The sequence below is a fragment of the Herpailurus yagouaroundi genome, unplaced genomic scaffold, assembly GCF_014898765.1.
Source record: "Herpailurus yagouaroundi ecotype Mexico unplaced genomic scaffold, PumYag 29, whole genome shotgun sequence".
In the NCBI taxonomy this organism is placed as follows: Eukaryota; Metazoa; Chordata; class Mammalia; order Carnivora; family Felidae; genus Herpailurus; species Herpailurus yagouaroundi.
Genome location: NW_024412377.1, coordinates 114,176,724 through 114,201,499, shown reverse-complemented (window position 1 = coordinate 114,201,499; position 24,776 = coordinate 114,176,724). Strand labels below are relative to the sequence as shown.

Here is a 24,776-nt window from a genome sequence, read left to right as displayed (position 1 = left end):
CCCATCACATTTGGCATTAGGATTTCACCATAGGAATTTTGTGGGGCAGTTGGACATTCAGACCACAGCAACAACCAACTGATAGAATCCAGTTGAGAGTTTGATTACACAAAGGGAAAAAAGGGATAACAAATATTTATAGCTCATGAGAAGATAAAAAATGGTGGATCCAAAGAGGTTAATCTTAGGTAATAGAAGAGGAATATCCTTTAACAGAAAAAGAGGAGGATAGTGAGGGTTCAGTGTGGGTTATTTGATATAGGTAATATTAGAGAAATAATTGGTGTTTGGGAATTCACATCAGGTAATCCCTATCTTCTGTTTAAGAGGCAAGTTTATAAGCTAAAAACCAAGAGGATCAGGACTGTTTTAGAAGATTGAAGGGAGAGGAGAAGGTTTAATTTGTCATTGTGGATTGGATTGAGAAACTGAAGGCAATGTCCAACAGTATTAGTGGGCCATTTGACTTTTAATCTCAACAATTTCACAGTAACATAAGTGCTCTTTTTGCTCAATGGAAAAAGTTCACATGGAGGCTTGGAGAAAGAAATAATTCATTAGGGTAGGAGGGAAGAGAGTCCAGGCAGGTATAAATGAGGAGGAAGCAACTCTTCTGATCTTACCTTGAGGGATCCATAGGACTCTGTTGTATGTAGAAGGTGGGTGGATATATCTTGCTTAGTGTGCATAGAGGAAGGTAGGATCAAAAAGGTCTGTTATTTACCCCTCATTGAGTCTATAATAAGCTTAAATTTTTGCTTTGAGGGAGAAAAGAGATAGGAAACACTCCAGGAACTCATAGGTGGGAAAAATCTTCCAAGTTTGGGATAGGTGGAAAGACTTCTGAGAAGAGAGGTAGACTTGAAAAGAAGGACTAAGCCTTCTTAAGTGGAAACATGGTAGAAAAAGTGGCTTAAGAAAAGATGTGATGCCTGGAAAACCTGGTTTTAACTCCCAGATTTTCTTTTGAGATGCTTCAGTAATTTTTTTAAATTGGACTTTATGTGTCTACAGAATTCCAATTTTCGTGTAATCTTCCTGCTCATGTAGATATTTGATACTAGTAATCTTATTACACAGGCTACTGTATTTATGTTTCAGCCCTGCGCTTTGCCAGGGACTTTCTTGCCCTTGAATGTGGAAGATATTCTATTCATCTAGAAAGTATGTATGGAATGTAATGTAGCCAGTTAGTGCCATGAGCCGTCAATATCAGAGATGTGGGATTAAATGCCAAGAGGATAATCATGACCCCATGGGAGAGTTTAGGGGCAGAAGTGAGCAGTGTGTTTGGTGGCATCAGGATGGCACAATGGGAGGGCTGAGACTCATCTCTGGTCTCAGCTACAAATCTGTCTCCAGGATTTTGTTAAGTTATTTTCAGGATTCCATTAACCCAAACTTACAGTTTCATGTTTTTCATAGTGCAACTCTTACATGTATAAAATGTGTGTAATTGATGATATGTGCCTCTCTAGGATCAATTGGTCATGTTTAAGGATTTTTCAGAATATGGGAAACATTCTTTTTTTTTTTTTTTTTTTTTTTTTTTTACATTTTCCTTGGTTAATAGTTTCACAAGAACAATCAGAATACTTTTTAAAAACATAATGCTAAATTAATAATTTAGAAGACTCCTTTATTCTGAGACTATGTCCTACTTGTTTTGCTGTTAAATATCCTTATTTTATGAAATAATGGTAGTTAGGCAATGGTAGGTTTTAGAAATTTTGTTTTTAATGGTCGTTCTGAGCAGGAATTGTTTTCACTGTTATTGGATCTATGAACTTGGGAAGTCTGGGAAAGTCCAATTGTGACCGTGTTACAGAGAATTGCATCTTGTTCCCACTGGACCCAGGTCAAGGCTGTTTCAGACTATCATCACACATTACAGTGAGGGTCAGTGTGTGGTTATTCTGCACCTGGCTCTGGCTTGGGGAAAACTGCCTTTCTGTTTGTGATTTGGATGCATGACCATCCAGATTAATAAAATCCAGCCGAAAGCAACTAAGTCTATTGCTGGCAAGAGTCATAAGTCCTTCCTTGGAGAAGGCTGGGTGCCAGATGTAAAGCCAAAACATGTGTTCACCTCCTCCTTCGGGGAAACAAAACAAAACAATAACAACTGCCTATGACCACTCAGCATCAATAGCCCTGCCAGACACATTATATCTCACTTTTCCATTCTCAGGAAATCACTGGTAAGATTTCTATCAGCGTAACCAGCTCCTTCCTCACATGGGCATAGATACTCTTTTGGGCTTTAATTGAAATGGCAGGAGTCCTAGGCACTGACCCAGAGGTGTTCCTCTGTAAGATCTGAGGCAGAGATCTTGGTTTCCTCCACTGTTGGCCACTTGATTTTTAAAAGTGAGTGGGAAAACTTAGCAATCCCTCCTAGAATTAGGACATGAAGCCAAATTCTCAAGATACATATAACAAAACCAGATTGAAATAATCTGGCTGAAATTGATGGATAATAAGAAGTCTTTCATTATAACTAGGGTTAAAGGAATCTGATTCTCATCAGTATGAATGAATTACTTTTGTGTTACTCTAACTCATGGCTATGGTATAGGTGGATTATAACATGGAGTGAAGGAGGATGGGATGGGGCCTTCACTGTTGGTCAGGGAGATAAGCAAGTACATAAAAATGGGCTTTGTCTTGATTACCATCTCTACATGGCTCCTGGTCTTATTTTTACCCTTCTCCTTTTAATATATTTTCATCATAGCCTTAACAACTGTCATGTTGATACATCAACATACCTCCTTTAAAAATATTATTGAAGATTATGCTGAAGAAGAGCCTTATTATAGTTCTGGAATGGATCTTGTTATAGTTCCTAATTTTTTTTTAAAATGCTTACTTATTTATTTGTTTTTGAGAGAGAGAAAGAGAGAGAGAGAGAGGGAGAGAGAGAGAGAGAGAGTACATGAGCAGGGTAGGGGCAGAGAGAGAGGGAGAGATAGAGAATCCAAACCAGGCTCCACACTGTCAGGGTAGAGCCTGACATGGGGCTCAAACTGATAAAGCACAAGATCATGTCCAGAGCAGAAGCTGGAGGCTTAACTGACTGAGCTGCCCAGGTGCCCACCTTCCTAATTTTTTTTAAACCATCTTTTTTTTCTCTCTCTCTTTTTTAATGACTAGATTCTGACTCAATCCATAACCTTTTTAAAATATTCCCTGGGGCACCTGAGTGGCTCAGTTGGTTGAGCATTTGTCTCTTGATTAAGTTCAGGTAATGATCACAGGGTTGAGAGATCAAGCCCTGAGTTGGGCTCTGTGCTGAGCATGAAGCCTGCTTAAGATTCCTCCCTCCATCTCTGTTTGCTTCTCTCCCCCACTAATGTGCATTATCTCTAAAATAAAGAAAAAATCCTCTTTCCTGAAGAAATAGAAAGAATCATTCCTTCTTTCAGGATTTTCTATTGCCTGAAAATGTCTTTGAGATAAGAAGCACCTTCACAATTATTTAATCATCATCAGTTAGTGAATTACCAATTAATTGTGTTTTTTTTTGTTTGTTTTTGTTTTTTAGTAATTATTAACCAACATCTATTTGGTATTTCCTATAGACTAAACATGGTATTAAACCTGCCTTCATGCATATTGTCAGTTGATAGGTACATTGCCTGCCTAAAATATGACAGGCGGTATGGATGAAATAAATTTACAGATGATGAAATGTAGGAGTTGTGTAGTTAGACACATGAGACTTGAATCACTCACTTGTTAGCTTGGTGAATTTAATCTTTCCTAGCTGTGATTTTCCTTTATGTAAATTAAGGAAGGTATGACCTATGTTGGAAGGTTGTGGTGAGAATCTGAGAGCATTTATGGAGTTCTTGGCACATGGTAAGGCTCAAAAACCTGGGATCTCTAGTTACCATTGGAAGTAAGAGCAGAAGTGGTATAGGAAGAGTTCACTGAGCATGAAGGTAAAGAAAGAAGTTGAAAGAAGTTGTGTGAAGCCAGACATTGAGTGAAGAATATTTCCATGAGAGTAAAAGAGGAGGGAAAGCACAGTGAATAGAGGAGTATATATAGAAGGTTGGGGTGGGGGACAATTGTTTGTTGGAAGCCAGTTCTGAGTCAGGCACTATGCAAAGGACTTTACGCATATTATCTTATTTAATCTTCACTGCAAATCAACAACAGAGGAAGTAAGAGCTCCATTTTTCCAAGTGAGAAGTTAAGGCTGAGGAACTTAAAATTAAGTTTCCCAAGATGACCCAGGTAGTAAAAGGTGGCTTCTGGATTCAGACCCACTCATTCAGGTTCCCAAATTCATGTGCTTTCCCCTGAGGCAAGACAGTGCTGTGGTCATTAATATGAATGGTGGTGCCTCATGTTTAGCACATTCAGCTAATTCTAGTTTGGGTCCTAAAAGTGTAGGTCTAGGGATGCTGTTGCAGTGGTGGTGGTGTAGGGGTGTACTTGACAGATGGAGCTCAGCTTGTCCCAAATGTATTCCAGCTGAAAGCTCTTCTAGCCACTATCAATCTGCAGGAGAAAGTGCCTGGAGCAAAAGTCACACTGACGTTCCTCTCTGCAGGGGTCTGCTTCTTCTTGATCCATAGCACTCTGGAGTCTGTAGGCAAACTTGGAATGAGCATGTGAACTTTTATGCCTATCACTTATGCCTGGATCCCATAACAGAAAATGGTGGGTTCCATACTGGAGCAAATGAGGTCTAACAGAAAATGCAAGATCTTTGTCAATGGGGGAAGAAGCACATATTTATCTAGCATTATACACTTCATGGGATTCATATGTGACATATCTAGTTTCATTGGATCCTCATTATAAGCTTCTGAGGTGCACATTATCATGGTTTGTGCAGATATCAAACAAAGACTTTCTCCAGGTCACACAAACAAGAAGTTTCAGAACTAAGATTTATACTCAGGATGATTTAGCACCACAAAGTCAACAGTCACAAAAATACAAGGATTTGAATAAAATATGCATGTGCTGAAAAAACACAAGTAATTTGAATAAATTACAATAAACTGTATGATCCTCTTTTATTTCCTTTTTTGGTGCTCCTGCATTAGAGAAAAAAATCACAAAAGATTTTTGCAAATTTTCTTATTTTCATCTCAAAAAGCAAAACTTCTCATCCAGATAGGTGATGTTTTGGGGCAATTGGGTGGCTCAGTGGGTTAGGCGGCTGACTCTTGATCTAGGCTCAGGTCATAATCCCACAGTTTGTGAGATTGAACCCAGTATTGGACTCCATGCTGACCGCTGCACAGGCTGCTTGGGATTCTCTCTCTCTCCCTCTCTCTCTGCCCCTCTCCTGCTTGCATTCTCTTGCTCTCTCTCTCTCTCTCTCTCTCTCTCAAATAAATAAGCATTAAACAAAAGATAGGTGATGTTTTATATATTGGATTTGGTTTCTTATATTGGCACAAATGATGTCTGTTGACCATTAGCAAACTATGCCTGTGAATGAGCCATGCCCTACAAAGCCTCCAAAACTTCTTGGAATAGAAGAGATAGAAACCACCCTGTCTTCTAAGTCTAAGAAAACTCAGATGGATCTGCAGGCTCAAGGGTAGGAAGGTGATCTGTGTCTTTTGTGAGCCTTTAGCTGCCTTGTATAGCTGTTCAAAAATAGAGTTGTTAAAAACTTATATATGGCAATTCTACTCTTGTAGATGCTACTGTATCTACTTCAACATAGTATATTGTCATGTTGCCTATAATTTACTTTGAAGTACTTCAGCATTAACATTGGGATGTCTGTAGTGGTTAGTTTCTGTTTCCTGCAGTTGCTGGTGGTCCTAGTTGGAAATACATATTCCATATTCCATGGTGTGTTAGTTTCCTAATGTTGTCATAATGAGTTAATTATTTCATGCTCAGGAATCTTATACCATTGGAAATTTTCAGTAATAAAATGGATTTGACAAAACTTGAACTCTTCACCTGGGACTTTCCCGTGTCCCTTGCCATTGCCAAGAATGGCACATTAGCTCTAAGACTGACTCAGTGTCTCTGGAATTCCCTCCTTCATGCATTCCATGGGAGCCTCCAGTTGGTGGTATTTATGGTGCCAGGCATCTGTTGATTTCACTTGGATTTAATCCGAACCTTTGTTGTTTGACTGGGTTTTGTATTTCTGAGGGGATTATTAATCATAAATCACCAGCTCTGCTGAGCTGTATGTGTGGTTGTTGGGAGAGAGAGTTTAATTTATTGTTGCTACTGGAAATGTAATAAAAAAAAAATCTTCCAAAGTACCTGTCATCTGGATTTTCAGAAGCAATTATTTTGGAGAAGAAATGATCTGGGCGGTCCCCTCATGCTATTCTTGCTTCGTGCATCTCAACAAACAAGCAAACATGCAAGCCGAGTGATGGACCTGTGAAATTTCTCCTTGGTTGAAGTCCAGACTTTGACTTTCATTGATCTGTCCTTCAGTGAAGAAGTTGTGGCCATGGCAGACAGGAGTCACAAAAGAAATGGAACAGTAGAGTAGAAGAGGAATAAACAACTCGCCCATGTGGATCTGTTTCTTTCTTCCTACCTAATCTCTTTCTGCTCATTAATCCTGATGAAAACATGCTGGAGGGGTGAAATGCAAAGATGGAAAACTCCAGGAAGGAGACTCTTCCTGGAGAGAAGAGTGCATATACAACCAAAACGTGACATAGGCTAGTAAAGGTGATAGTTGCTTATTTGTGCCATGTAAGTCCTGAGTATGTGTGAATATGCTAATATGTGCCAGGCTCCCCAAGAGTAAATATACCCGGACTCAGGGATCATGTCATCTGGTCACTACTAGTGAGAAATCAATCACCACCATGCTTGTGTGGTTGGGGAGGAGGTGCAGGGAAATGTGAGCCCATAGAACAGTGGTGACAGCAAAGGTCATTTTAAGAGTTGAGGCTGTCAGATTAATTTACTAGTCATGTTTTAGGTAGCTTGCAGTATTTTAAGGAAGTTTTTAAGTTAAACATAATTCTCCTATTTGTCAGGTCATGCCTTTGGAACAGGTACCTGATTTCCTATTGATAGTCTGTCCCTCCCATAAAAAGTGCCAAGAAGATTGATCATACATTGTTCAAAACTTTGTTCCTAGGTGACAGTTCCTTCCTTACATTATAAAATCTGAGGTAATAAATGTGTCCTTTCCTTTTTTCCCTTCTGAAGATTTTGTTGGTGATTCAGTATGTGCATCTGGATGGTGCATTTGCTCAGTTATTAGGTAAACATTTAAGGAGAATCTACAGGGTAATAAATATGAACATAAATAAATAAAATGAACAGGGATTAAGAGAGCCGGCAGTGGTATTTATTGACTGCCTTCTGTAGCCCAGCATTCATTTTTTAAAAATATTTTTATGATTGAAAATGTACATAGATAAAAAAGTCAAATCATTTTTCAAGGCTTAGAATGCAGAATATTAGCCCCTGTCTCACCCAGCCAACTTCACTTCTCATCCCCTAGGGGAAATAACTTTTAATCCTTTTAGCTGTTTCTTCTGGTATTTGCCTTCATTGTTTTACATAATGTACTCAACTGTCCCTTTTTAACTTGTTGATTTTAGATCCTCCCTCAGAACAATGGGAGACCATGATTTAGCTTCCTTAAACAACTCCTCTCACCCCAAACACACACTTCTTTCTCTATTTTTATAATTGAATTTAAATTATAATTTTTGGCATATTAATATTCAGCTACATATTGCTTTGTTTACATCAACATTATTCACAGTTAAGCCATGTAGACAACCTGGCCCTGTGGGGAAGGGAAGGGATCCCAGGACTTCGTTATTCCTTACAAAGACTTTCAATGGTGTTCTTGCTTTCATCCCACCAGCACCCACTTCCAAAGTGCCTCCTGCCTCCAACTCCTGAGCCTTCTGAGATTCTGAAATGCAAATGAGCCTTTTTCATGACTTCATTCACTGGAGGGTTTCCATGTTGCTGGTCTGCCAAATCATTTACTGCTTCAGTCCACTGCTTTCCATATGTACGTGTCTTTCTGTCTTATCTCTCTTCCCTTGCTTTCTTTGCCCTTACGGGTTTAAGAAGTTTTTTATTTATTTACTAAAATTTTAATGTGGTTCTGGAGTAAAGCATATCTGTTTCAATGTGCTGTATGAAAACAAAGTCCCAAATAATCTTTTAAAATTTTAGTTACTCATACTACATACCTTTATTAACCTCATTTTATAGATGAATAAATCAAGGATGAGAGAAGTTAAGCAACTTGTTCAAGGTTGTATAAATAGTAAGTGGCAATTCCACTTACCAATAAATTCTTGCTCTTTCTAGCACACTGCCTTTTACTGCAAGACACAGTTCCTGTTTTAAGGAGCTTACAGTTTTTGCAGGGAGATAAGACAAATGTGCAGACATAAGAATACAATGCATTAAATGTCAAGAACAAGAAAAATGGCTCAGTGTGCAATGGGAATTTAGAGGAGAAAGATCTGTTTTCCTGCCCACTTCTTTGTGTCTAAAACTCCATTTGGAATTGAAGTATATGCCTTTCAGTACTGTAGACACATTTCTTAAAGAAATCTTAATTTAATGGGGTTTAACCTCTATTCTTTGGCCACGTGGGATTCCATGAAGTCGTGGAGTGAACAGTTAATTTGTATGTTCACATAAATATCCTCAAGTGATATTTTAGGAAAAAAAAAAATAAGGCAGACTTTTGATTGACTAGATATCTAAGAATATACTTGACTTTAAGGCATTCGAGAGGTCTTTTTTGACCATATTTATTCTTGCCAGTGATGGTACACAGCCCTTGAACTTGTTAAATCTGAAGAGTGTGTTTGTTTTGGGGGCTCCCTTAAATATCAAAGATGGTTTATAAATTTATCCACATCTGTCTAGACCGAAAGTCTTTTTTTTTGTTTTTTTCTTGGCCGGTTAGGATGATTATCACTTAGGCTGCATGTAGTTGGTGGGTGAAAGGCACTAACTATACAGTCTCCTAGGAGGCTGAATAGTGAGTTGGTGTACTGAGCCTGGAGCCAATAGGGCTTGTTCTATTCCAGGCTCTGCCAGGAGCTGCTGTGTGACCTTGAGACATTTTACTAAAACTGTCTCCCTGTTTCATATTTCTAATCTGTAAAATAGGGAAAATCACAGAATCTAGTTCACAGTGTTGTTAGGAGGATTATTTGAGTTAATAGATAAAACAGATATGATGCACAAAAATAAAGTGTCTGGTGCACAGAAAAGACTCATCAACACTGCTCTCTCTAAGAAGCTCATGAAGAAGCAACCTCTGAGGGCCACATATGCTTCAGGTGCTATCTTGCTTGCTGGAGCAGAAGCTTCTTCAATCACATGCTCATCACTTTATTTTGCAACCATTTATGCGGTGTATACTATGTGCCAGACCTACTGCTCGGTGCTCAGGATATCATGGAGACCCAAATCAGACACACCCGTTCCTGCACAGAATCCTCAGCAACATGGGAGAGACAGTCACTCATCAATTAATTACACAAATAAATAGAGGATTGCACTTGCGGTAAGGGCTAGCAAAGGCAGGCTTCATGACTCCTTGTTACATTTTGGTACACAGAGTCTCGCACCTGAGGGAGTAAAACTGTGTTTCTTGAAGAATCCAGGAAGTGCTCTGATGCCAAGGAAGGGAAGGGCTGCTCTGTGCAGAAACTGAGAACATCCTGAGAAACTAATTAAAATCTTCCTTTTTGATTGCACCCTGGAGGATGGGAATCGCTTCCTCTCTTGCCTCGCCTTGACACAACTTGCTCAGGAGGAATGCAAAGGAGGGGTGGGATCTTCCCCAGCATGAGAGTGAAAGGAAGCGACATACCAAAGAGATGACGCTGGAAGAAATGCTGCAGCTGCTAATTCCACCTCCACCCTCTGGGACAGCTGCTTAGCGATATTTCAAAGGCGAAGGCAACTTACAGGAAAGGAGGGAAAAACTGCATTTAACAACTTCCTTGTCTGGAGGTCTGGATAAGACTTGAGCACATTTGAAAGCTGTATTTATGGCAGAAATATATGTAGCCTTACAGACATCTGTGCCTGGGATTCCCGCAGCCCAAGTGTGCATTTATACATGGAGCACTCAGATTTTCAGGGCACCTGGCAAGACAATTGAATATCGACCATTTGAATACATTGCTTGTTCATCTCATGTGCACTAGCTGTGCCAATGTTACCTGAAAGCTGTAGCTAGGAATCACGTCCAGAATTCCCTCTGCCTTTCTTCATTACCAATGCCTTGAAAGAGCAGTGTCTCTTGCTGAATTTTTAATTGTTAATCTCAGAAAAACATATGCCTTTCAGTATCACATAGCACGTGAAGAGAAATTGAGCTTCAGTGCTAGTAGGTACAGAACGCCCTATACCAATGTCTTAGAAGCAAAGTTTATTTTGCTTCAGTTTGACCTATGCATGTATGTATGTATCTTCTGTCTCACTGCATCTCATTCACTTTCTCTTCCTTCAAGCTTTTACATTTCATTTCAAACGGTTGGTGGATGGCTCTTCATTCAGCGTGTAAAACAAGTGATTATTGTTTTACAATACTTTGATAATACAATACTTTTTTTGAATACAATACTTTTACACCTACTTTGAGTTAGACAGGAATGTCCTTGAACTCATGAATATTCCAGTGTAGAAGTAAAGACCAATATGAAACATGTAATTAAATGTATAGTGTGTGTCAAGAAAAGAGATATGAAGGGCACTTTGGAATCATATAGCAATAATAACAGTACCAGCAACTAAGATTAACTCATTGCTTACTATTCTAAATGATTTATATGTACTATTAATTTTAATTCCCATATGCTACCCATGATGTAGGGTACTATCACTATTTCCATTTTATAGATTACGAAGCTAACCCCAAACTTATTAAACACTGAAGAACTTTTTCAAGTCTGCACAAGAGAAAAGAGCTGACTGAGTGGTGCCTGGGTGGTTCAGTGGGTTGAATGTCTGACTCTTTATTTTAGCTCACCAGGGTCGTGAGATCAAGCCCTGCATCAGGCTCTGCCCTGAGTGTGGAACCTGCTTAATATTCTCTGTCTCTGTCTCTGTGTCTGTCTCTCTCTCTGCCCCTCTCCCCTGCTCATGATCTCTCTCTCTCTCTCTCTCTCTCTCTCTCTCTCTCAAAAAAAGAAAAGAGCCAACTGGGATTTGAACCCATGTGCTTTGAGTCCTGTGCTTCATGCCTAAATACACTCTCCTAAGTAAGAGAATTGACCCTGGTCTTCCTTGGATATATTTATTAAAGTTTGAAACGTGTGTGTGTGTGTGTGTATATATATATAAATTTTTTTGTGTACTCCTTTAATAAAAGAAACGAGAACAAATATTTTTCTCTTTAAGAAAGAAACTAGATTGAAAATAAAAATAAAATGCCTCTCTGGGGCACCTAGGTGGCTCCATTGGTTAAGCCTCTGACTTCAGCTAAGGTAATGATCTCATGGTTCGTGAGTTAGAGACCCACATTGGGCTCTCTGCTGTCAGCATAGACCCCGCTTCAGATCCTCTGTCCCCATTTCTCTCTGCCCCTCCCCCCATTCACATGCACACACATTCTCTCTCTCAAAAATAAATATTAAATAAATGCCTATAAATGTAATGCATTGGTATCATGGTGGGAGATACTAGGAAAAAAAACTAGTGAAATTCAAATAAAATGTGGACTTTAGTTTGTTATAATGTATCAATGTTGGTTTCATTGACTAATGTACCATAGTAATGTAAGCTGGTAATAGGGAAAAATGGGTGAGGGTTATGCAGGGACTGTCTGTGCTCTCTTTGAAACTTTTCTTAAAATCTTAAAGTATTCTAAAATGAGTTTACATAATGAAAAAATAAAATAAAACGCCAATCCCTCCCTCCCCCAACCTGAGCTTTTATTAGTTGCAAACTTGCGAGTTCTCTACGGTAGTGGTGCCTCCTCTCTGATGTCCTCCCTCTACTATGTAGACAGCGTGGCATCTTCAGCATCAGCCGGAGCATTTGTGCATCTGTTTCCAGGTCTCTTTCTTGGCCAGGCTGGGCATGCTCTGCATTCATGCCATGCCATCCTCTGTAACCTGCATATCCACATCTCAGCATCCTCTCCTTGTCCTTTTCCTTATTGGTCACTGGGTCCTTAGTTCCTATCCTGACTACATCCAAAAAAATCATGTCTTCACAACTTTGTGGGGTCTTCATGTGGCTGGTTCTAAATCAAGTACTGATATCTGGGGCATCAGATGTGGCCTTCCCTTGCATGGTTCTCCTTCCATGCTTGTGGAAGCTGTCAGACAAAAGCCTGGGAGACCCAAACAGAGACCTGCCTGGTCCACACATTCAGTATCCCATTGTTTTTTTTTTTTTATCTTTTCTTATTGTTATAAGGAGTTTGAACACTCTCAATCTGCCATGCTGCAAATAGCTTCCCAGAAACAGGATATAGACAGCTGGCTGAGGAACCAAGACAATAAACACCAGTTCAGTTCAGAATGTGCAAAAAAGTGAGAACAACTTTGAGTTAGGCAATAAGCGTTATCTTCATACAGTTCTAATGGTTCTGCCTCTTAAATATTTCTCAGATGTATCCTCTCCTGTATCAGTCAGAGTCCAACCAGGAAAAGAGAAACATCCTCAAATATTTAAAAGAATTTTATACAAGGAATCAGTTACACAGGTGATGAAAGAGATCAGAAGCCGAAGGAGACAATGCAGCAACTGAGATGTTAGCAATAGCAGGAAGCCACAATCAACCTTGCGCGGGAGGGACAAAAGAAGGAAATAGGGTTCCCAGAACCTCTGGTGGGCGGACCCTTGGGCAGAAGCCAGAATGGTGGTATGTGTGCACGTGCCATAGAGGAGAGGCAACCAAGAAAGAGGATGAAACACACTGGATTCTTCTATCCTCCTGTTTCCCAGTCTCCTATTGGTAACTTCCACTGGCCCAAACTAATTAGGAACAGGCCACCATGGAAATCCAGTAAACGGAGGAAACCAAACTTCCTTCCACACAGCACAGAGACACTACCTCGCTGAGATCAAGGACTCTGCTGTCTCTTTCTGGCACCATTACAGAATCTTCTTAATCCTTCCCTTGACTCTGTAATCTCAGTCTCCCTCCAATTCATCCTGTATATTTGAGCCAGCAATGTTGCTGAGATGCCAATATATATGTCAAGCCCCTATTTAAGCTCTTAGATGACTTGATGCTGACTACCTGCCTGGGTCAAGCTTTTCAGCATGGAGTATAAGGCCTTGTCTGGCTTTTGCCCCCCTGTCCAGACTCATTTCCCACAACTCAGTACATGGCATGGTTTCAGTGCACTGAAGATTGCCAGGGACACAGAGTGGTGTTGGCTACTCCAGTGATGATGTTCTTGTAGACTTTCAAAGAGACTGCCTGGGCTGAGCCTTGAGGTTGTCATGCAGGGAATGGCAGGAACAGCACTCTAGGTAACATTGTCAAGCTATTTTCTGGAGCACATGAGGGGGCCTGGAGCACAGGACAGGACTCCTGGCGAGAGCATGTGAGGGCATGTAACACTTTAGAGCCTTTGGAGGCTCCAGAAAAACAAATGGGAGGAGAACCAAAGGGCCTTGAGGGATGTCAGCTAATGGGGGCATGAGTCAGTGAGATTTGAATGATTCTTAATGAAACCCATCTGTTGGGTTAAATTGGAGGAAATGGAGGTTATATTTGAGAATAGAATTGAATGTCCAAATATGTTGTTCAGGTTATTGCTTCTAAAGTTAATCCATCATCAAAAGATTTCTAGCAGAATGAATGAATATGAAGGGCTCGTTTATGATAGGCATTATAGGCTATTTATCTATAATCCGGGGTGGGGCTTGATAAAAAAAGGAGGACATTAACACACATGAGCCTTTTAGGGAGTAATTGAGTTCTAGATGATAAGCAGAAAACAGAAGGTGGAAAATATGGGTTTGGAACATCAGAGAAAGTTTCAGTGAAGTTTCTCTAACCTCTAGATACTTAAAAAAAATCTCTATTATACCATACATATCTATTAACAATTCTTTGCATTTCCTTCTAGTCTTGCTGTGATGTGAACTTTTCTTATGCAGTTAAAAGGTGATGCTACCCTTCAATATCAAGGGAAACCAAACATCTACTAAGCTAACATAATGTGCCAAAGTGTTGAACTGGGCAGATTACATAATGTATTTTATTTTGTCATAATTTTCCCGTAACAGATGAGGGAAAGGAGGCTCAGAGAGAGTAAGTCACTTGCCTGAGGCTGCATATCAAGTGCAGGCATTGGTATTTAAATGTAGGTCTCCTTTTACTATGCCACAATTTTCACCTGTCACTAAGCAACCCTCATGATGAGTGCAAATAAGAATACTTAGTATTCAGCTTTCTCGCCAGGAACATTAAAATAACATTTGGATGTATTTCCACACAAAATCACTCTAAAATCCTATATACAGGTTTCTAAAACATGGAATTCATTTTGAAGGTTTATTTTCCTATTGAATGATAAGGATCTTGAACCCTACATCTCTCAAAATTCAGGCCAAATCATGGTGCCCTTGATCTACCCAGTCTTTGGACTCATGTATTTATTATCATATCTTTCTGAGTCTTTGACTTGCATGTTGGGAGAGGTCCTCAGAAAGCAGATACTGAGATGGAGGTAAGTGTTTGGGGCATTTGTCAGGAAGTGCTCTTGGGAACCAGCCCTGCGGAAGATAGCGCCAGGAAGCAGAGTTTAGCAGAGAAAAAAGTTAAACTGTGATGTAATATGATGAAGGGTCTAGAGAGCTTACTGGCGGCTCTAGTCCTCTTTTGTTCTGATTTGGGAAAGGAGGTTCTACATGTTGATCAGTTCCTGAATGTACAAGACCAGTTACCAGAAGGAGGTGTAGTCTCATGTGAATTATTATTATTCAGGTGAGGGAATCCCTGAGCAAGACCCTCAGCTAAGGGCTGTTTTGTGGCACCACTTCCAGTAGCTGGGGAAATAAGTCCTTCATTCTCCAGAGGGCATCTGGGTGATACCTCACAACATTCACCACTGTGAGAAATGTAATTCCTCATAAATCTGTGTATATACAATAAACGTATATATGTATTGAATATATAAGATGTGGCAAAATATATGAAAATATGCAATATATAAATAAATGTTTACTTCATATAATTATAAAAATATATATATATTTTATAGACAACTTGTTAAGGCATTAACTACCTGGATCAGGATGAAAGCTGGACTTTAAAGAATTAATATGTTTGGGGCGCCTGGGTGGCTCAGTCGGTTAAGCGGCCGACTTCAGCTCAGGTCATGATCTCACGGTCCACGAGTTTAAGCCCCTCATCGGGCTCTGTGCTGACAGTTCAGAGCCTGGAGTCTGTTTCAGATTCTGTGTCTCCCTCTCTCTGACCCTCTCCCGTTCATGCTCTGTCTCTCTCTGTCTCAAAAATAAATAAACGTTAAAAAAAAAAAGAATATGTTTGACAGTGTGGTTCCTACAAACTGAAAATGCAGGGTACCCCTCTTTGGTTCAAGAGGGAACAGAAGTGTATGAGACTTCTTGAGACCCTCATGCTTCTTACCACCACGTGATGTATTGTTGCTGCACCAATAATAAGAATGTAAGTCCATCAAGTGATGTGGACTATGTACAGAGAATGATGCTTGGCTTATTGGCTGTTTTTACACATTTGCTTATTCTGAAGACCAAGAAAACAAACAGATAATAAAATCATTATGTAGTTAAAAACTTAAAAAAACATGAATTCCTTAGAAACTGCATTGGCCCAGCCTCTGTTCACTTTGTCAACTTCTTCCTGTGTTAGCTATGCCCATTAACGAACAGTTGTACTAGAGATCTGAGAAGGCAAATATCTAACCACAGTCAATAAATGTAGAGAATCCTCACCCGTCCAAGACAAAAAGAAGGAGATGCCTAACATATTCATCTCTTTTAGGTTTAGAAGCTTAAGAGACTCTGCCGTGCTGTCTCCTTTCCTCTGCCCATCCCTTTCACTGACTCAGCAGTCTGAATCAAGAGTGCTCCACATTTCTGTGGTTCCTTGAAGCACAGTCCCTAATAGCTGGTGCCTGAAGGGTATTTGTAACTTGCTCACAGTGATTGAAAGGGCAAGTAGCTTCAATGTGTTCATGTAGAGCTGTATCGTATGGAGTGCATACCTAGGATGAGCTGAACTGTGTGTTGAATTAGGAACTATGGCTGCCCAAGGCAATCTGGAAAATGCTGGCCCTCCTAAAATGACAGTCACCTTCATTGTTGGCATTTTTCTTCCATTAGCCCTTTCCTGTGTTTTTGGGCAATGAGTGAGGTCTGATTCAGCTATTACCTATATTAGGACGTCTTAGTCACACCCAAAAGATGTGAATGAGCCAAATATGTTCTTTTTTAAAATTTTTATTTGATCTGTTTATTTATTCATTCCATCATTTACTCTTAATTTATAGTTAAATAACTATTTTGTTTTGTGGCCAGGTAGTACAGGTAATTGCTCTAAGGCTAAAGTACAGAACCGGTATCATCATGCACACTGAATATTGAGAATTTAGATCTGGATTTTAGGATCATAGAATTCCAGTTAGTCTGATTATTATAGCAGTTGAATAGGAGGCAACTGTCTTTTTCTATTTATTTTCTTATTTTTTTTCTTTTTTTTTTTTTCAACGTTTATTTATTTTTGGGACAGAGAGAGTCAGAGCATGAACGGGGGAGGGGCAGAGAGAGAGGGAGACACAGAATCGGAAACAGGCTCCAGGCTCTGAGCCATCAGCCCAGAGCCTGACGCGGGGCTCGAACTCACGGACCGCGAGATCGTGACCTGGCTGAAGTTGGACGCTTAACCGACTGCGCCACCCAGGAGCCCCTCTTCTTATTTTTTTTCTAAATAATGTCATAATTCAGAAGGCTGAGTGTTTCTTGTTTCTCTTCTGCAAAGTCATCACTAGGGAAGGTGCTTTAATTCATTTTCTTTTGATGTGCTTTAACCTTCATAAAAACTTGCCTCATCTTGCTTTAATTCCTTTATTAGAATTGCAATTTCGTTCCATTTTTCTTTTTTATATCATTGCTACATACCAGGAGAATTTTATATTAATCCCCCAAATTTTGTCATCTTGTTTTCTAGCAGCTCACTTCTGAGCATCAATAGATTCACTTCTCTTATTGGTCGGTTTTGTGGCCTTGGGCCAGTCAAACTCCATGAACCTCAACTTCTCCATTTGCAAAATGGGATAATAATACTTACCTCCCACACACCATGGGTGTTGTGAGAATTAGCAAGATAATGTTTACAAAGTGTTTTGTAAAAGCATAGAGCCTTTCATCTAAGGAAGGAGTTCAGAGTGTTATTATTTTTGTTTTTACTGATGGTCTGGTTCCCACATGGCTTTATTTTTATGGTGTACTTAACAGCAATAGAAATGAGAGATGGTAAAGATTATAGCAGGTCATCTAGTTCAAACATTTTGTGGAATTCTTCCCCTGCAACATGCTGTTTGTACTTTACTCCTTCTATTTTTAAATGCCAAGCATCAAGCATTACTTGGTTCATTTCTTCCTGCCGACAGCAGAACTCCTCTAAAGAACAATTTCAGTGGCAACTTTTGATCTAAGTATTTTCTTAATGACCCAATGGGAATAACTCTTTGAATCTCTTCTAGGGGGATATTTTTGCCCAATGTGAGGGCTACAATTATTTTCAGGGCCTTTTTACTACTTTACTGGGGAGATGGAGTCACAATCCATTAGCTCTCTTTCTGATGATGTTCTTTACACTGTTCATCTCAAACTTTCAATTTAGGAATTTCCTAACCATTGGTCCATGGAGCAGACCAAATCTTGTTCAGAGATATCTCATTTCAAACACAGTTAAATTGCTTTAAATTCAGTTCTAGAAGACTAATTTGAAAGAATGTGCTACCTCCAGTCTTGTGCACTGCACATCTTTTGCTTTTGGCAGGTCCATAATCTGTCATTGAAGATAGAGACATTCTAGCATATGATAGTACATAAACACTTATTGAATGGATACATGGATAATTCATAATATCACATATCTAATTCATTGTGGGATAAATTATAGTCCTTTTTCCATGGGATAATCATAGTCCTTTTATTTTTTTAGGGTTATATATTAATATATTTATATTTACATAAAATAGTTATGAATATATTATATGGAAGTATCACTACTTAAAGTATAAATACAACTAGTATCTTGGCAAAGGGACCCTCTACAGTATACATACTTTGAAAAAATGTGGAGCATTTACTGTATATTAGGAGCTGAGAATATGTTGGAAGGCTTAACAAACGTATTTCTTTTCTTGCGGTGCTTACTGACTACTTCAGCCAATGAGAATTGGTTCTGAAGATACAATGATTCCTTCCCCCATAGCCCCCCAGCAATTGTTTTTCCATCCTTTCACTGTAGAGAGTGAATTCTAAGATTAAATCAATACCCCAAGTATTTCTTTCTTGTTTTTGTACTTTATGGTAGTTTAATTACTCTCAAATAAACTAATCCATTGGCTAAAACTAAACTTTATTCTATGTGCTAATGGTATTGTTTTGAATGTACTTGTGCCCAACAGAATCAGATTCATAGTGAGACTTTATAAGTGGCAAGATTTTGTTTTTCATCAATCCCTAAATTTTCTAAATCCAAAGATTGGAGCAGTAATTAGGCTTCCTTAATAAAGAATGAGTTATGACTTTTAAGAGAGAACTCCATTCCAATCTCAAGCAGTCAAAAAACTAAAATCTAAAAAAAAAGGGAAAAATAATAAAGCTCTCTCTTTTGAGGTACATGGGAAATTAAGAAACATAACTTTATCCAAAATTGCTCATTATTACCTGTTGAAATTGGATCAGAAATCTTATGCCATTTGAAATCTTTTCATATGGCATATTTCCAGATAGTGAAATCATTGGTGGTCAACTTTTTGGATGCTTTGCTCTTTAATCACTTATGCCTTCAACCTGGTAGTAGCTGCGTAGTGAGATAGGTTATGGTGATTAGCTTGCTGAGTCAGTGGGAAGGAGCCCTGTAATATTGAATAATTGTTTCTTTGATGTATGGTGTGGTTAACATGCTTAAGATTTTTAACTCAGGACCATCTGGATGTTAGATCTGAGAAGAGGAAGTAAAATCAGTTTCATATACTGTGTAGAACATGAAATAACAAATCTCAGTCTGTTCTTTGCCATTCTTTTTCTTTACCTTTTCGGTTTTTTAAAAAACTTTATACCAATTAATTTAAGCACTTAGCAATCAAACATATCAAATAAAATGAAATCATTATAAGTCTGTGAATCACCTTACTTGTTATGATCTTTGTTCCAGGTAACTATGGAACAAAAATCTTGACAAAAATATAAAGGCACAGTGACACTACCATTTTGGAAAGTAGACGTAGTTTATTGTCTTTAGACTTATATAACACTAATGTGTCAGCAATGGATTTAGCTTATTCCCTGGTATTAGTCTCATCATGCTTTCATTTCTGTGAGAGATATTCCTGTTAGGCCCAGGAGTTGACTAAGGAGAATGTAGAACCTGGAGTTGAAAGTCATTAGTTTTGATCTTCTCTGTAATCACCAATTTATTATCATGAACTTTGGTGCAATGGAAAATTATTATCTCTTTATAGATCTCAGCAGTTTAAAATGGGAAGAATTGGGGCCTCCAAGGATTTGTGTGTGTGTGTTTATTTATTCTTTGAGAAAGAGAGAAAACACACACACACACACACACACACACACACACACACACACAAGCAGCGGAGGAGTGGAGAGAGGGAACCATAGAATCTGAAGCAAACTCCAGGCTATGAGCTGTCAGCACAGAGCCTGATGTGGGGCTCAAACTCACACACTGTTAGATCTTGACCTGAGCCAAAGTCAGATTTTCACCCAACTGAGCCATCCAGGTGCCCCTGGGCCTTCGGGGGTCTTAACCTCTGCATCTCTTTCTTGTCCTTAGCTGCTGTCTTCCAGGTTCTTCTGCTTCTGATGCCCAAGAGAACAGCAACAAGCTGGGATTTGGAGAGGTCTTGAGGACTCCTGCTATTTGAGCCTCATTTGTGATTGAGGTGCAGACTGATAAGAGGAAGAATGATTTGCAGTGAGATGCAGGAGGAAAGAATGGACTCATACCGTTAGATGAAAATTACAAAACAACAGAATGATAACATCCTGCAGAAAATGTCTTCATGCATGGGTTTGTGTCTCTCATATAAGTGTAATTAGCTAGGATTCAAGTTCAAGTTAAGGCACTTTTTTTTTCTATCTCTACCACTGCAAACATAAATTTTGGTTTTCATAAAAATCACCAGTAGCTTTGTATGCCTTTGCCCAAAGACAGCTGAATGGTATTTACTTGTCTCTTGCTAGGACTTAGCATTGTTTGCAATGGCTGGGTACAGTTTACTTGTATGAAAAGATTTCCGTATTGCGTCCTTGTTGGAGTGAACTCGGCAGGTGAATAGATGAACAGCAGCTTTTATCTTCCATGGTCAGATCTCACTCTCCTGAGTTGACTAATATTTACCTAAGCCTCTCTCTACTTCTTCCTTCTCTCTGAGAGTTTGTTTTCTTGTTATCCCAACCTGGATGCTTGACCTACAACTCAGCTTCCTTGGAATTGTTCTTGGCTCACCTTGCACATTTTTCGTTTCCATGATTATTTATTTCTTAATTTGAATGCTTCTCTTTGTTCTGTAACATGGCATTCACCACTGCTTTCCTGTTCTCCCCTAGGTTGCCCTTTGCTGTTGGTGTGCTTCCCACCTACACAGGTATGCAACACATTTCTTTATCTAATCTCTTGGCTTATCTGGCCTTTAATATTTTCTTAACACAGTATATAGTTCAGCCTTATTTGATTTATCACCAACATATAAACTCCCCCATAACCTCACATTTTCATTTGCTTCTGTGGAAGTGAATTCCTTCAGGAGAAACTGATTTTTATTCCCAATAAAAAAATAATATCTGAAGAGTTTTATAAAAGGACCTTAGAACATCTCACAAACATTATCACCTTCATCTTTTGTGTTGTCTCTATTAAAAAACATAGATGGAAGACAAGCATTCAATTTTGAGATAAAAAATTATAGTTACGGCCAATTGCTTACAACTAGTGAGTAGACAGTAATCCTGAGTACAAACAAAGGATAATATGTCTCCCTATTTTGCATTCTTCTATCTTTTGGAGAAACTATTTATATAACACAATTACATTGTTTTGATTCATTTCAACAACACATATACAATAATTAATATATGAAAGTCACTGTAAGTCGAATATATATAAGACATAGAAGAATGGTAGTTGTCTTTGAGGGAGTGGGGAGACACCTACAGAGAGGCAGTCTATACTAAGTACTATGACAAAAGAAAGAACAAGTGTCCTGAGCCACAGATACACTAGAGGGTTGACTGGGTTGGTGTAGAGTACTTTGTGAAGGAGGCAGCTCTGGACTAGAATCATATGAAAAGAGGATGGGCAGAAATGTGCCTCTAGAGAAAAACACTCTGAGCCATATTCTCCCAATCCCTGGTCCACCATTTCAATGTCCCTTTTAAACACCAATATAGCTTCTAAAGATACTATCTTGCAAATTGAGAATACGTTGTTTTCTAGGAGCCATCTGAGTATGAATAGCTGTGTGGTATATATATAATAGAAAGTAATTATAATTTCACCTCTCAAAGAAATGAGTTTAAATATGATCATCACAAAATGATAAAAACTCTATTGACCTAGAAATTATAATGAAAATAATAAATGAAAGTGAGAGAATTTATGAAAATATTTGCTGGGTTTTAAGTTGTGTGTGTGCTTCACTGAGAAGCATATTGTAAAAATTGTTCACAGTGCCTTGTTTCCCAGTCTTGTGATTAGCCTCCTGAGGCAGTCACATGGGCTCACTTCCTCTAAATCAGTATTAAAGAAGAGTGTTTCAGGCAGACCACCTTGAGGTGATAATTGCTTTTCTCAGGAGATAGTCACATGTGTCAGGTCCTCTGGGAGGAAATGGATGAATTGCCTATTGTGCCTTAAAACTCAGACAAGAAATTTTAAAGGTGAATTTCCAAAGTATTAAGGCTCAGAGTAATCACTGGAGTGTGGCAGCTAGCCTGGGGGGCCCCACCCTTCCTAGACTCAGCAATCTCTTCCCCTGTACAAAATTACATAAACATTTGAAGATTTCCTTCTGCCCTCAGAATTCGATTTGTCTGCCAAAGTTATGGTCATTTGGGCTGGAAATTTGGCTATTTGCAATGTCTTTTAAGGCACCGGTAGCTGCATTCTTTCCTGCACTTGCTTATTCATGATCTTGTGATTCTCTGAGTCTCTGGGGCCTCTTGGGTCAATTGCTCTGAGACCTATCAGTAGGGAAAAGAGGACATACTTATGTCATTTCTATCTAAATAGCAGGCTTCACTTTGGAGCTGACCCAAGGTAGCCTCTTCTGTATTCCAAGTAAAAGCCTTTTGCCAAATCTTGGTTGGGCAGAAACCCAGAGACTTGAGTTGTAGGGCATCCTTCTCCATGAGAATAATCAATAGATCTACAAAACATACAAGGTTGGTCACATGACCAATTTTTCTCTTTCCTACTACCCCCATGCCATTCCTTATCCCCTGTATCTTGACAGAACATCTACTGTAGAGGAACACAAAGTTTGGGCAGCTTCACTCCCTCCCTAGTTCCATTAAATAACTCTATTCTTGGCTCCTTAATACCTTACTACCATAGTGCTTTCAGAAATAAAAAGCATTTTCTTTTCCCAGTACACAAATGGCTCAGAATTATTTCTTTTTCTAGATGTTCTCATCTGTTGCTGCTTGGGTTACACTAAGAAATTCTGAAATGGAATTTTGAGGATAGAATATTAATATAGAGTGTTCTTGGGGTAGCACCTCTGGAGGGCTGGAAAAAGCAACAGAATTGGAAAGAAGGACATGCTCAGCTGAGACACAAACACAACAAATCTTAGTCAATTCCACAGGGATGTTTGAAAGTAGAATGGCCCCTCATAGTTGCCCTGAGTTGGGCTAAGATGGCAGGCCTCAATATTACCACATCAATAAGTCATCGGATGTGGGCATCCTTAGCAAAGGCATCCCGTGGTTGAGAGGGCTCTCTGTAGCTGAGACAACCCTGAAGAGCTGACAGCTTAGATGTCTGCTGGCTGAATTCTAAGTAGCTGCAACAGGAAGAAAGGAACATCTGGATGGTGCACAGTGATCACAAAGTCCTGCCCCCCTGCTCCATTCAGATTCACATTTCAATATTACATTTAGGAAGCAGCTCTTTAAGATTCTGTTGACTTCTCTTCCTGGGTTAAAGTATGAACAACATGTTAGTGAGACAAACTATAGTCCAATGCTATAGCTGGCCTCAGTATCACAACTTACACTTAATGCCTCCTACTATTGATTCTCTGTTTTCCTCACTCTCACCTTGCATTTCTGTTGGCCTCAGTTGTTTACCTGATGGCGTAACCCATACCCTCACGCTTAAGTAGTCTCAGCCCCCATTCACCATGCCCTTCTCAAAACAAGATTTCTGCACTTGCCCATTTGCCATAATAACTGGGAAGGGGAGGACCAAGAGGTGCTCAAGTGGACCACCAAGTGGATAGCAACGCTACTACCTGATGATTGGTCAGTTACTCTGCCCGAACGATTACTCCTCCTCTTGCCAACTGGTTCCTAGGCACATGGAGACTGACTGCCAAGGCTATAGTAAACATTTATAATACAATGGGATTATACTCTATTCTTTGGATCAAGTATTCTCCCTTTAAGAACAAGCATCTTTAAATGCATAGAGCCCAGAGTTGTATAGAAAGGGCACACAAATGATTCAAGCATGGAACTGGGAAAGATGAGAGGACAACTTTTGTTTCCATGCCTTAGTTCCTAGATTCATATATTTATCATTTGGGAATATGACCCATATTCTTTGATTCAAAGAATATACTAACCTTGGAAGATGATACCCCATCCTAGTAAATCATTGGTCCTGAGTTGAAATTTCATCTGTGCCTTTGGAAGGATATTTCAATGCTCTATCTATGTGGTTATTTAGTACCTATTCTATGTTGGATGCTATTTGGTGGGCTTGATAAAATTATACAAGGGTTTTTATAATTTGTGTCCACTTCCATATGTTCATTCACATGCCTGTACCCTGAATTTCCTTGTCCCTGATTTTCCTATTTTTTTTCTTTCCAGGCCCTGATCAGCCCACCAAGCCAATTGCCACTACTCGTGAGTCTATATATGTATTCCCATCTTGTGTGGCTTCTCTTTCTCCACAAAGTAGATGGCTAGGTGCAGAGAAGTGACTTTGCACTATCTCTTGAGGTCCTTGCTAAGATTCTAAATCCTGCAGGTTTAGAAAGTATACTGTCTTTCTTCTCTTATGGACCCAGTATGTCCTTGGCTTGGTTATGCTGAAAGTTAACCTTAGCTATTGGTTAAGTGACCTGATTGGGAGATAGGGATATATCCTGAAAGAAGCAAACATTATCTTTCAGAGGGAGACCTCCGCATTTTCTTCTTGCAAATGTAGAGTGTGTTAGCTGTTGATAGTGGGGGTGCACTTTTTCAGCCTTATAGGCTGTCAGGTATCTAAGGATTTAGGATTTTTGTTGATCTCAACTTTAGATACTTATCTAAAGTATCTGTGTGAAGGTCCTATTCTCTCCTAGCCCGGGTCCTAATCTTGGCATGGAAGATCTGTTTTTAAT

General features: G+C 39.2%; 1 long non-coding RNA gene across 1 annotated transcript in view; it reads left to right on the top strand.

Moving 5' to 3' along the window:
* The window catches only part of LOC121041516 (uncharacterized), a 39,122-nt gene extending 14,827 nt beyond the window's left edge, over positions 1–24,295 (top strand). Inside the window, exons 2-3 of the long non-coding RNA XR_005795773.1 lie at positions 20,770–20,807; positions 24,259–24,295. This is a non-coding gene — a long non-coding RNA (uncharacterized LOC121041516). The remainder of the gene's footprint in view (positions 1–20,769; positions 20,808–24,258) is intronic.
* The last annotated feature ends 481 nt before the right edge of the window (positions 24,296–24,776 follow it).